We start from the raw sequence: 14,618 nt of genomic DNA on the forward strand, positions 1-14,618 counted from the left end.
AATTAATTATTCAGGTGACAGTTGTTGATTGAATAATTAATCTCATAGTGGTCTAGTTTAACATGTCTTAATACTTAAGACACATCAACTAGAAGTCTCTACTTCTATGATCAAGATAAACCATATTAGTTGATATGTGTTGAAGGTGATTATTTGCGCGTAACCACGTGTCTTTGGAGGTGTAACTTTGCTAGGCCCAGATTTGTTTTGGGGAGTTCAACTCAGAACTCGACATTGGGGCATATAGACCAATGACGTGTATTTTTTAAGCCTACAAAATAAATAAAACTCAAAGTCTTAGAATCATGATAATGGTGGAAATAAATAAATAATATGCTTAGCATGATAGCTTTGATTAAATGGTGAGTTGATGCGTTATTATTATATATATATTAAGTGATATCCAATATTAGAAAATAATTAATTAGGTATCAAATGTCCAATAATGGGATGAATTCAATAGTCAATGTCTAGTTGTGGTTTATGGTTTATGTTCAACATAATAAGGTATGTCCGGCAATGGTCCATGTCCAAATAATATATGTCCAATGGTAGTTCATTTCCAAAAAATATATATGTCAAATGGCGGTTCATGTCCAAATAATATATATGCGTTGATGGTAGATCGATTTATTAATATGTATGTTCATTAAGGAAGTGTTAGTGAAATCATGTTCATTAAATAGTGAGATAATATTAAAATAACTTGCATCCAGCGATAAGATGGTAATGAATAAAATATACTTAATAATATAAAGTTGAGGATAAAATATAATAACTTATCTTCATATTTTGCAACTCCAACCATAACATCAGTGGACTTAGCATTTCAGTAACTTTCATATTTTACAGCTCCAACTGTAACATCAGTGAACTTAGCATTTCAGCAACATGGTATAATGAATCCTCTCATGGTGACTTCATATTTGAAAGGGAAAAATGGGTGCAACTGGAGGGAGAGAGAGCATGTCCAGCCGTCTATATTGCTTGGTTAAGTTTGTCCCCCATAATCATGCACTTAAATTATTTTCCCCATGTAATGCTCTTTTATTTTTTAGTCAAACATGAGTGATATTGTCCTTCATAAGAAGGGCTTTTAATTTCATAAGTATTAGAAATGTATGTCTTCAATGAGAATGACTCTAATATGAAGTTCTTGTGCCTTTAAAGAGAAAGACCTTAGTATTGATGTTCATATGCCTTCTATGAGAAAAGACTTTTGTAATATGTTCTTGGAAGAGTGCTTGATGTATTTTAAGATGTGTGGAGATAGTAAGAAATATATATATATATATATATATATATATATTTTGTGAGATATGGTGTTTGTAATATGTATAGGAATTATATGTAGATACTTTGTTGGACATGGATCTTGTATATGTTTACTTTGTAAGACATAGAGTTTAAAGATATATAAAAAATGTGTATGGGTATTTTGTGAGGAATGTGTTTGTAAAATATATGGAAGTGTGAGATAGATTATATGAAGGTTAAATATAGTAAATACATGAGATTATTTGGATTATGTTGCTTTCTAAGAAGGGAGATTTTGTATAAGAAATAAAGAACAAGATGGAGATGTGTTTTAGGCAGCAAAAATGATGAAGTTTCAGTATAATGAAGTGTAGGAAAGATGGGTAATGGATAATGGTGTGGTGAGATAGGTGTAGTGTAATGGTGTTATCCAAGAAGAGACATTTTTGTAAGGGAGATGGAGAAGTATGGAGGATTTTAGAGGTATGTGCAGCAAGGTGAACGAAATTTCAGAATATTGAAGATGAGAGAGGGATGGATGGTGCCCCCTTTAATGTGTAGCTTGGTCTTCTTTATATAGAGCCAAGTATGTAACTAGATCAGCACTCAGTTGAAGGGAAAATTAGCAAATAAGGAAAAATCTTTAACAAAGTAAGTGGTTTCATTGGTTGGACTTTGTTTTTTAGTCAAAAGAAGAAAGTTAGAGACTGTAAGGATGATGTTATAGCTGTAACAGCTGTCAATCACAGCTGTTACAGCTGAAAGATGTCATCCAAATGACACCTTGCTTGGAGAAAAAAATATTTGATATTAAAGTCATGGTTTGGCTAAAAATGGCAAGATAATCTTTATGGGATCCTCTTGTTTCTTTTGGTATGATAGTCAGCTGCTAGGATTAGGCATTAATGGGCAAATGACATCATTTTAGGACATGTGTCAACCTGCTGGAACTGTTTCTACAAAAGTTGTTTCTGTTTCTGCAGAAGCTATTTTCTGCTTCTGCTGGAGCTATTTGCTGCTTTTGCTAGAGCTGTTTCTGCAAAACAGCTTCTACTAGAGCTGTTTGTAGCTTCCACTAGAGCTACTGTTGGTATTTTCAGCTAAGTTTTTTCTCTTGGAAAAAATTATATGTTTAGTCCATATATAATTTTGGTAAGTAATAGACTAATTGGTTGATTTTTGATGAAGTTTTAAAAATGTAAATATGGTCTTTTTGTATTTTAACCAAATCTTAGAGAGTAAAGAGATCATTTAATGCTAGATATGAGATACTAATATACATTTAGCCATGTGCTTGGAATTGATTTATATGAAAATAATAATATAATTAATATGGAATGATATAATTATATTTTAAAACTTATATTATATGATGGACATTAATTTTTATGTAAAGAGTATGTGGAGTTTTATCATTTTAAGTGTTATGTGATATAAGAGGCTTACCAAATGTTACTTATTGTACACTAACCTGTCAGAGTTCAGGGAATTAGGAAAGACATGCCATGCAACATGCTTTGCTTTATCAACTTTGAACTACTAGAGTTTTACTGAACATACTTCTTGGCCCTTCAAACCACGACTCCCAAAATTCCCCTAATGAGACTTATGAGCTTGGATCATGAGCCAAAAATGAGATGTTGCGCCATGAACTTAAACTATGGGTCTTGATGAGATTATATCGCCATGAGTTTTGGACCATGGACTTTTGCATCATTTTTGTGAATATGGACTCTTTTGAACTTAAAAATAGATTCTCCGAAAATCCATAATAGTGTTGACATGGTGCGGGTCGCCAATGAAATGAAGTCATGAAGTGTGAAAATTTTGTCCTCAACAATGTGTTATAGTCTTCGCAAATAAAACGTCCAATTTTATCATCGACTACGAACTACATTTTGAGTTTATAATGAACTTGTGATTTATATATTTAGTGACTAAATCACATACAATGCATCTCAAGGACTATGATAATGTCCCATTAGTTCATTTATAAATAGTTTCATATAATTAAACAATTTAATTATTTATGACATACCAATAAATTGGATTTTAGAGCATAAACCCCAACAGTTATATAGTGCACAGCATGCAGTGACAATGAGTCGTTGTTTAGACTGTGAAAAGGAGTGCATTTCATTTAGAATCGGAAACCTTGCCTTCAACATGCCAAAGCACCATTCAATCACCATTCGTAATGATGAATGCCTATAATTAAACTACTCTTGCAGGGTTGTAGCTTGCCTATTCGCACATCGATATTCTTGGGCATGGTATCATACAGATTTGTCTGGTGGGAGGAATGCAATGCCTATTGCATACCCCAAATCAATAATATAGTACAATCCTGCAATGAATTGATATAACCATTGGCATTTAATGATACAATGACATGAGTAATAACATTAATAACAATAACAATTTTCTTATGTAAATTAGTTTAAATTACCTCTAGGTAGCCAAGGGAACTGGAACTTGGCATGTCCAAGTGCCTCTTGCATCACTCTTGAATCGCTCGCACTCCCCCCCCCCCCCCCCAACCCATCTAGCATGCACATATGTAAAAGTTAGCTTTTATTGAGTTGGTGGTCTTGGTTCTAAATTTATATATAGACATTGAAGATATGTCTGGTATTGAACTAAAAAGTCAGCTTTTTTTTTTTTTTTTAAGAGGAAAAAGTCCATTTTTTTTTCTATTTAGCTTATTTATTTTTTCTATATATATATATATATATAATATAATATCTATATCTATATCTATATCATATTATGATATTATATCATATATTATATAATAAAAGTTAGGTTTAGAAGTTGTGGTTGCACCAAGTGACTGCACCATATAGTAGAATTTTTTTAGATTTTTAAAAAAATATATAATTTTTATTTCTTATAATTTCTAAGTTGATAAATATTTTAATTTAATTACAATTCAAATTCTTCATGTAATCTATAGTATTCTTATTTAATTACTATACTACACGTAAAAGAAAACATTTATAATTTTAAATATATATAATTTTTCTTCTCCTATAATTTCTAAGTAGATAAATATCTTAATTTAATTACAATTGAAATTCTTCATTTGATCCATCTAATTCTTATTTAATTACTATACTAGGTGTGGTTGTGTCAAGTCGCTGCACCATATAGCAATTTTTTTTTTTAATTTTTAGATTTAAAAAAAAAATATATATATATATATGTATATATAAAATTTTTCTTTCCTATAATCTCTAAGTTGATAAATATCTTAATTTAAATACAATTCAAAACTTTCATCTGATCCATCTAATACTTATTTAATTAGTATACTACACGTAAAAGAAAACATTTATATATAAAAAAAATGTAGCAATGTGTATTATTTAAAAAAAAAAAAAACAGCAACGTGTATTATAAAAAAAAATATATATAATTTTTCTTCTCCTATAATTTCTAAGTTGATAAATATCTTAATTTAATTACAATTCAAATTCTTTATCTGATTCTTCTAATCCTTATTTAATTACTATATTGCATGTAAAAGAAAACATTTATCATTTTAAAAAAATATATATAATTTTTCTTCTCCTGTAATTTTTAAGTAGATATATATCTTAGTTTAATTACAATTCAAATTCTTCATCTAATCCATCTAATTATTATTTAATCACCATACTACATGTAAGAGAAAAAAAAAAAAACACACACACACACACACACACACACATATATATATGGGTGGCAACGTGATGCAGATTAGTTAAGGGAGAAGAAAATATTTTAATATTTTATGTTGTTTTATCATTCCTAGTGGAATTAGGATTTTAATTGTTTTTCTTTTCCTAGTTAAATTGTTTTTCCTTTCTCAAATAGAAGTAGGTTTATGATTTCTTTTCCTAAAAGGAGTAGGAGAAATTCTATTCCTATAAATACTCTTTATAGAGAGGTTGATTATTGTTATGTGTTGATTAATAAAAGATTGTTAGAGAGGCTTTCTCTATTATTTTGCCTACTAGCCTAGTGTTCTTGTGGAACTTAGGTTTTGTGGAAGAATTGTAGTAATTGTGTGTTATAGATTCTGCTTCTACACGCCTACGCTGCATCAGTTGGTATCAGAGCAAGGTTAGGTTCCTACCATGGTACAAAGAGGAGCATGTGGGGGAAGACTTGTTGCCATAGATGACGTGTATGAATGCGATGAGGTTGCACACAATGCGCAATTAGAGGCGTTCTTTCAACGAACAGAGGAGTGGTTTGATGCGCTTTCAAAGCAGCTTGCCGTCTTAGCCGTTGAAAACCAACCTCAAAACTGCCATCCAAATCCATGTCATGTGGAGGAGGAGGAGTATCTTGATGTTGAGGACGAGGACTATGATATCAAAAAGGAGGATGAATACATTGAAAGAGTCTGTGTAATAAATTGGGATTCTCTACCAATTTATGATGACTATCCTGAAGATTTTAGTCAAGAAGACAAGATTGAGCTTGATAAAAATAAAGTCATGTACATACAAGGTAAGCCCATAACTCACACCATTGATGAGACTTTCGACGTTCAAAGACAAAAGGTTATTGATTTTACTGATTACAATCATAGGTTGGTACAATCAGTTTGTTCAGTAGTAGACGAGTTCTCAGTTGATGAACAAAGTTTCAATCTATTAAAGTTTGAACTTGAACACATTAGACACTATGATTTCATTGGGGTTGATGAGCTTCTCTCAAATTTCTTTGGTAATACAGTTAATATCAATTTGGAAAGATTAATGGAAAACATTATTGATCCCTTTTGGGAGGATTTTATTGAACAAGAATTGATAGAGGTCAACAAGAGGCGTGAACAAGTGATATTAAGTAATCTTTGTGGAGTAGGCAATATGAAGTTTATGGATGTGTGCATGGATTCTTTTTTAGTACTTGCTTCATATATCCCATCGTTGCAAAAGAAGTTAAGAATAAAAATCCGTACATCAAGATTTATTATGAGTGAGAAAAGATTGATAAGTAGCATATTGATTCGTCTTGTCTTGCACAAAAGAATAGGATGGAGAGGATTATTTGGGGTTCCAATTGATCGTGGAAGATTGCCACAAAACTCGAGGACTAGTTTTCCCCAACCCCGAGAGAATGATGCAGATTAGTTAAGGGAGAAGAAAATATTTTAATATTTTATGTTGTTTTATCATTCTTAGTGGAATTAGGATTTTAATTGTTTTTCTTTTCCTAGTTAAATTGTTTTTCCTTTCTCAAATAGAAGTAGGTTTATGATTTCTTTTCCTAAAAGGAGTAGGAGAAATTCTATTCCTATAAATACTCTTTATAGAGAGGTTGATTATTGTTATGTGTTGATTAATAAAAAATTGTTAGAGAGGTTTTCTCTATTATTTTGCCTACTAGCCTAGTGTTCTTGTGGAACTTAGGTTTTGTGGAAGAATTGTAGTAATTGTGTGTTACAGATTCTGCTTTTACACCCCTACGCTGCATCACAACGTGTATTATAAAAAAAAAAAAGCAACATGTATTATAAAAAAAAAAAAAAATGCAACAACATAGTGTAATCTAATCCTTCTCAAATTCTTCATCTAATCCATCTAATCCTGATATATATAAAAAAATAAAAAATTAGCAATGTGTAATATAAAAAAAAAAAAAAATTGTTGAATTCAGTTCTTTTTTCATGTATATGCACAAACATGTAGCGTGATTTTTACTTTCAATTTTTAATTTTGATTATATAATTGTAATTCATTTAGCTATAATTTTTTAAATAAAATTATACATTTTATGAGTTTATACTCACGGGACTTAAACTTCAAGTTTCAATGTCTTCTCTCATGCTTCCAATGACAAAAATTAAATTATCATGTGAGTCTCTTTAATTCAAAAATTTATATATTTAGTAATTAAGATTGTTCTTAATTATTGAATTGAGGTTTCCACTTAAATATGATTTCAATTGTTACTTTCGATAGTCTTTTAATTATTAAATTCAAGTTTTACTCATTTAAATACATGTGATTAATTGAGCGTTATAGTTCAATGTATTAATGAAAATCATTTTATATTTTTTTTAAGGTATTTCTACCATCTTCCATTCAATTTATATATATACATATATATTATGATACCTTAAGTCTCACACAATATACATTCATTATATAACTTAAAAGTAAAATATCCATTTATTTTTAAGTAAATTAATAAAAATTTATTTACATATGAATTAATAAAAGTTGGGTTTAGATGTCATTGTTGCACCATGTGGCTTCATTAAATTGCAAAAATTTTATTAAATTTTTAGATTTTTAAAGAACTTAAAAGGAATATTATATTACCTGGACTTTAATTCATTCTTATCATTAAATAAAATTAGATTAACATTATTTTTTATTTGTTAGGATATATTTCTTAAATTAAGGGATAATATTTAACATACAAAAATTTAATTTAGATAATATTTATCATCTAATTAACATTATTTTTTTTTAGGATTTATTTCTTAAACTAGGGGATAATATTTAACATACAAAAATTTAATTTAGATAATATTTATCATCTAAATTTTCAAAATTTTAATATTATTAAATTTATATTATTTTTTCAGAATATCAAGCAACAAAACTTGATTATTACGGGATAAGTACAATCCAAATTCTTCAAGAGATGATTAATATAAATCTATCCCAAAAAATAATATATATTTCGAATAATTTGATAATCTTTTTCTATTCCAAAAAACAGTACATATCTTCATTAATTTGATAATTTCTACGTTGATGACATTTAAAATATATATATATATATATATTTATATCAAAATTCCTTATAGCTATTAATCACGTTCTCTTTTTTTCTCTCTCTCTCTCTCTCTTTTAATTTTTAATTTTTTATATGTTACATTATGTTGAATCAATTTTTTTTTTCATTCTATTCATATGACCTTTTTTTAATTCCAATTTTTTATGGGATAAAAACAAACACATTGATTAGATATATTTAATTTCAATAAGATTTAAATGAATTATATTTCAAATGGAACTCTACCTATATATATAACCCTATATATCCTTTTTGGAGTGAAACTTATTTCAATATGTGAATACCTAAATCCCATGACAATACATATATGCATTTTTTATTTTTTTATTATTATTATTTTCATTTTGTTTACATTCTTTAGTGTTATTATTGGTTTTTTTTTTCTTCATGTGATTTTAATTAATAAATTCAAAACATTAGAAAACATTGTCAAGTTTCTAAAGGCTCCTTCTTTGTTTTTGTATTTTGTTTTTATTAAATTGATTAGGTTTTGTGTATTGTTTGCCTTTTGTTTAAACTAATTTTCTTAGCTTTGATCTAATATATATGCTTAGGGTTAGGGTCTTAGAGTTAATGATTAAATATGGTTAGAATTAATAGATTAATTTTAACAATTTTCTTATTTGATTTTTATGTTACATCAAATTATCAAGATGTTCTACACGTGTATTATTGAATTATCAATTTTAATTTTAATTTATAATATTATCAAGATTATATTAATTTTAGATTTATCAATTGTTTAATACTTTTTTAAAAATAATTATTGAATTAAAATTCAATTTGGAATTATCAATTTAAAAAAGTATGAAGAAATCTTACCCCTTATTTTAGTGAGATAATTGTTTACACTTGATAATTTTTTCTTTTGTCTTATAAGCTTTTTCATAAAACTGTGTAACGCATGGGCCTATAACTGGTATCTATGTATAAAATTTTCCATGACAAAAAAAGATTTAATTTTGATAAAAACTATAGTGGCAATGTAAAAAACTTTGAAACAAACAGAATTTCTATTGCTTTATTTATTTATTTGGGTAGGTAGAGGAATTCTGATGATGGGCTTTGTTGGTGATAGAAATAGATATTCGAATAATCATTTTGAATAATTCAGAAACTACAAGATGGGATTCGTCTAATTTCCTCAATGTGAGTCCTTCAATGACCAGCGGTCGCCCAACAAATTCAAGGTTTTCTTCCCTTTTCATATTATAGATTTATGTTCCTATTAATTGTTTGATAAAATTTGTTAGGACATATGTGTTTCACATGTTAAGAACATATGTCATGATTTTATGTAATTGGCTTATTTTTTGACAAAACGCACTTTACTTGTATTTAGATAGATTTAGAATGTGTTCAAATACTTCAAGAAACCATGTTTCAAGATCAAGTGTTGAAACCTTCAAGTCTATCCAAGAAAACAAGTTCATAGTGCAAAATCATTAAAGCTCGACAGCTGGCTCGACAGCTGCATTTATCGAGTTTAAGGAAGCTGTTCTACATTCGGTGTGCTCGACACCTTCTCGATAGCTGCTCGACACCTGCTATTTGTCGAGATTTAAGATTTTTAGAATTCCAATATGACTTTATTGGGATCCGTGAATTTGTCTTTGACCTTTCTTTTCTCCTAAACCTAGACATATAAAAAGATCGGTTTAAAAGCCGTCAAAGAGTTCACAAGTTGCACAAGTTTTGAGCAAACTCTGTTCAGGCAAATTGTGACCTAAGACAAAGTTCTTGCCCTAGTTCATCTCTTTCTCTTGAAGAAGTTGCTGTGTATGTGCACCATAGGGTTTTGTGATCAAGCATCTTCTTGATTTTCATTGTGTGGATGAACTGAAGAACTTTGCAACCAACAACCTTCTTAATTGGTGATTGAAGTCACGTACTGGGATCTGCGCAGTTGGTTAGTCACATACTTGGGAGTCGTGCATCAGAAAGGGGAACTATCATTACAGAACAAGTCCAATTGGGTATTGGGGTAAGGGTTCAACTGTAGGTTAGTAAGGTATTTTGATTCCTTTACTTGTAATTGCTTGTTATGATAATAGTGGAGTTTCGGGAGTGGTGACTTGAAAATCACCCGGTGGGATTTTTGCCGTTAGGTTTTCCCCATTCGTAAACAAATCACCGTGTTATTTATTTTCCGCTGCATATTTAGTTTATTAGTGATTTGTTTGTGCTACCATGCGTTTGCATGATAAATTGATTAATTAATAACTTGGCTAATTAATTAATTAATTTATATCACAAGGGGTCATTCAGTTTGTGGCCTATCAAAATTTGCTGTATATGATATAGTGTAATTTGAAAAGGCTGGCCCCCTTTTTTTCCACCATTGTTTTTTGAAGACGTTTAGTTGCGTTTGGAAAGCAAATGGATTTTGCTTTTTAGCGAGATATTGCGTGGTCAACCCAAGCTAAATGGTACAGTGAAAATTTGAAACCAATTCAATTTTCGTTATGGATCTTTTTTGAAGTTTTTTCCTTCACTTTTGTCAATGTTCAATGGTAGTGTGGCATTCTTTTGGGGTCTATTCATGCTATAAAATATTCTTTTCATTCCCATTTAGAACATGTACACCACATGTAACATGTTTGACAAAAGGTCTCACTTAAAATTGAAACTTACCAAATAACACCGTTTGAAATCCCAACCAAGGTAGCGGTAACTTGCACCCAAATTGTTTTGAGGGCTATGAATGGCTTGTAGTCAACTTGCTCAACTTTTTTCAAGCAGAAGGTTGTAGGTGTAGCTGATTCTATGTGGTCGAGGTGGAAGATGCTCTTCCTGCTATCTAGGGTGTTCCAATATTCAATCGGTTTGGCAGCATGACATGATGGAATGTGTGTTCAATAGCTAGCCTTCTTTGGCTGAACTCATGGATTGGGCTTGGGATAGGGACCAAAAACCATGTGAACTCACTACCATGCTATCATGGCTACTGTGGCAACGAAGAAACAAGATTCAGCCTATATTATGTTGTAGTGAGTTCCATTAAATCTTAAAATTCCATATTTGAACTTGTGATGAACAATTTTATGATATAGTAGAGAAGAGCATCAATTTTTTATTTGTATGTATAGAATTTTGTCATATGCACAAATAAGTGTAAGATGGATTTGTATTTGTTTAAGGGAGCAACCATCTTGTGCTAACCAAAAGGAATGAAATCATACAATGGGCTGTTATGTATATTCTAATTATGCTTAAGAAACAAAAGCACATAAGGATGGGCTGTTATATTTATTCTAATTATGCCTTTTGTTCTAATATATAATGCTTATTCTAATTATGCTTTTGTTCACCCCATAGTTGTTTGTAACTCAAACCTCTCTATTTTATAATTCTGCAGTTCATAGCTTTATTTTTATTTGTTGGGTTCTAATTTGGAAAACCAATTTTACTGTCAATTTTGATTGTTTTTATGGCTTTGGATCCTTGAGCTTAATGTTGACACCATGAAATGAAGCAATTACAAGGCCTAACCAACTATCACCACCAATATATATGGGTACCTTCTTTTCTATTCTTACTCTCATTGGAAGACCAGCAATTTATTTTTTATTTTTATTTTTTTTTTGGATTTTTTGTTTTGACAGAGATATATATATATATATATATATATATCATTTTCTCAATCCAAAAAAAAAAAAAAAAAATTCTTACTCAAATGGAAATTCCTCCTATATGGATGAGTGGAAGGTACACCTAGCATTCAAAACTAATTGATTATTGCAAGTTATGCTATGACTACATTTGACCTTAGGCAAAACTTTTTTGACATTGGATCTCAGGGCAGGGATGTGATGCTTATGTTGTCGAAGGTACATAGCAAAAAAAAAAAAAATTGTTATTGATCAAGTGGATGCTAAAGACATAAATTGAGAAGTTGCTGTTGCTTCCAAGGCAATTGATGAAGGACCATGGCCAAAGATGACTACTTATGTAACCATTCCTTATTATACTTCTTATTTGTCAGTTTTAATTTGATGTAGAAAGAAAATGTTATTGTCTACAAATTTTAAGATTGATTTTATTTTTTATTTCTAATAAATATGCAAGAAAGACAAATGGCGTTTTTGTATTTTGCTAATTTGATTGAACAACCAATGATGAACTTGCTGCACTTGAGACTATTTGGGACGTTAAATGTGATACAATGTTGGTATATTCATTGATATAGTTCATATGTTGCTTTATAAATTTTGAGTGTTCCCTACATTTTATCTATTTTTGTGAGATTTCTATATAGTGGGTGGATAAGGTTCTTGGTCTCCCCATATATATTTTCTTTATCAGTAAGCACTTAATTCAAGTATTTGCAAGCCTGATTTTGAAAGGAACAACAGTATTGCACAAGTTAGCGACTAAATACAATAGTAAGTGGTAATGTTATTTTTTATGGTTTCATGCTTATCTACAAAGGTTGTCCATCTTTCCATCAAATACAAATACCTAATATTTATCCATCTCTTACCTCTTTCAAGTGCCAAAGGTCTCCAAAACACTAAATCTCTACTACATTTTAATTTATAACACATTACTATTTGTTAGGTTCTAAGGATCTTGGATCTAAATGATTTAGAACTTCAATATGTAATGTTGCAAACCATGATCAAAACTTAGAGTTTAGGTTTAGACTGCTCAAAGTATGTTTATTGTAAAGTTGGAATCAAGTAATTGCAAAAAATTACTGTTCACTTTCTGCAAGGCTCGATTGATTGAAAATTAGACTCGATCGATCAAACCTTGTGCAGAATATTTTTCTCTGCAATTTTCCAACTCAGCCCAAACCCATATGACGTGTAGGGTTTTATATTTTGCCTTAAGTATAAAAGGAAAAACTCTAGCCACATTTTTATGTTGTTGTTTATGCTATGTGTGTGAATCTATTGTGAAATCTAGAGGTGTTTGCCTTCATACAAGTTATCAAGATCAATATTGATGTCAAGAGCTTGGTGATCGCTTCAGTTGCTGCATAAAGAGCTTAAAGAAAAACACAAGTGGGAGTACTTATGGTTTTTATGAATCAAAGAAAGAAGTAGTACGTGGACTTGGAGCTGTCACGTGATTATGGTAGTAAGTTTTCTACTCGAGATAGCAATAGGATGTTAGTGGTTTAAGTTACTATTGTAAAACTTCAATTCTTTCATAGTGGATCTGTTTTATCTTGAGGATAGTTAGGTTAAATCCTCCCCAGGTTTTTTACTAGTTTGGTTTTCCTGGGTTATCATATCGTTGTGTTCTTTATTTTCCGCATTGTTTACTTGATATGATTTACTTGTGTTAACCTAGATTTGAATAATTTACCTAAGTAATCACTTGGCTAATTAATTAGGTTAAACAACTTGTGTTTTAAGTTGTCTAAAAATGTACAAGTGGTATCAGAGCGGGTTAACTCTAGTATTTAGATCATTTGATCTAAGAGTTGGTCCTTGACCCCTGTTGTCATGGAATACGGTTACTCTCTTGTGATCCCACCTCACTTTGATGAAAATAACTATGCATACTAGAAAGTAAGGATGAAAGCATTCTTGAAATCTATTGATGAGAGAGTTTGGAATTCTATTGAGTACAGATGGGAGAAGCCCACTACTCCAATTAGTGAGTAGCAAACTTCTGAGAAAGAATCAGCTGCTTTTAATGGCAAAGTTATGAATGCTATTTATAATGCTGTTTTTATGGAGGAATTAAAGAGAATCTCTAATGTTGATGTTGCTCATATTGCTTGGAATATTCTCTAAATTGTGCATGAAGGCACAAAGACAGTTAAGATTAACAAACTGTAGCAGTTAACTACTAGATTTGAAAGTATTAGAATGTTTGATAATGAATGTTTTTGAACTTGTAGGATCTTTCCAATCCTATGAATTAGACCTACCCAAGACAAACAAATCCAAATCAATAGCTCTTAAGTCAGTTGACGATGTTGACAGGAATGAATTTGATGATGAATCTCTACTATAGAGATTGCATATCTTGCTAAGAATTTTAGAAATTTTCTTAGAAACAATAACAAAAGGGCAAGAGGTAAAAACAATGCTGAACTTATAAATTTTAAGAGAAATGATCCCACTAAAGTGAACAATACTGAAAAACTTAAAGAGAAAGTACGTCAAACCTTTAATAATTCCATGGGTCAACAATGTTTTGGTTGTCAATGATATAATCACATGAAATCAAAATGTCCTACATTCTTGAGATCAAAGGGTAAATTTATGACTGTAACCTTTAGTGATGATAAAGTTTATGATTATGAGTCTGGTAGTGATGAAGATGGAAACTTCATTACTTTCACAGCTAATGTTGTTGTTGATGAAAGTGTTGTGGTTGATGAGAATCCTTCTGATGGGGAACTCTTTGAGAATGCTAATTTGCAAGAAGCCTATAATAAGTTTTGCAAGGTTACTACAAAAGATGCTATGAATGTTGATTTAGGCTTAAAAAAAAATTGCTTCTTTTCAACTTAATAAGAAAAACCTGTTGTTGAAACTGTTTGATGCTAATGAATTGCTAAATAAGGTGAAGACTGAGAACATGCTATTACTTGA

Source organism: Quercus lobata, chromosome 11 (assembly GCF_001633185.2).
Source record: "Quercus lobata isolate SW786 chromosome 11, ValleyOak3.0 Primary Assembly, whole genome shotgun sequence".
Taxonomy (NCBI): Eukaryota; Viridiplantae; Streptophyta; class Magnoliopsida; order Fagales; family Fagaceae; genus Quercus; species Quercus lobata.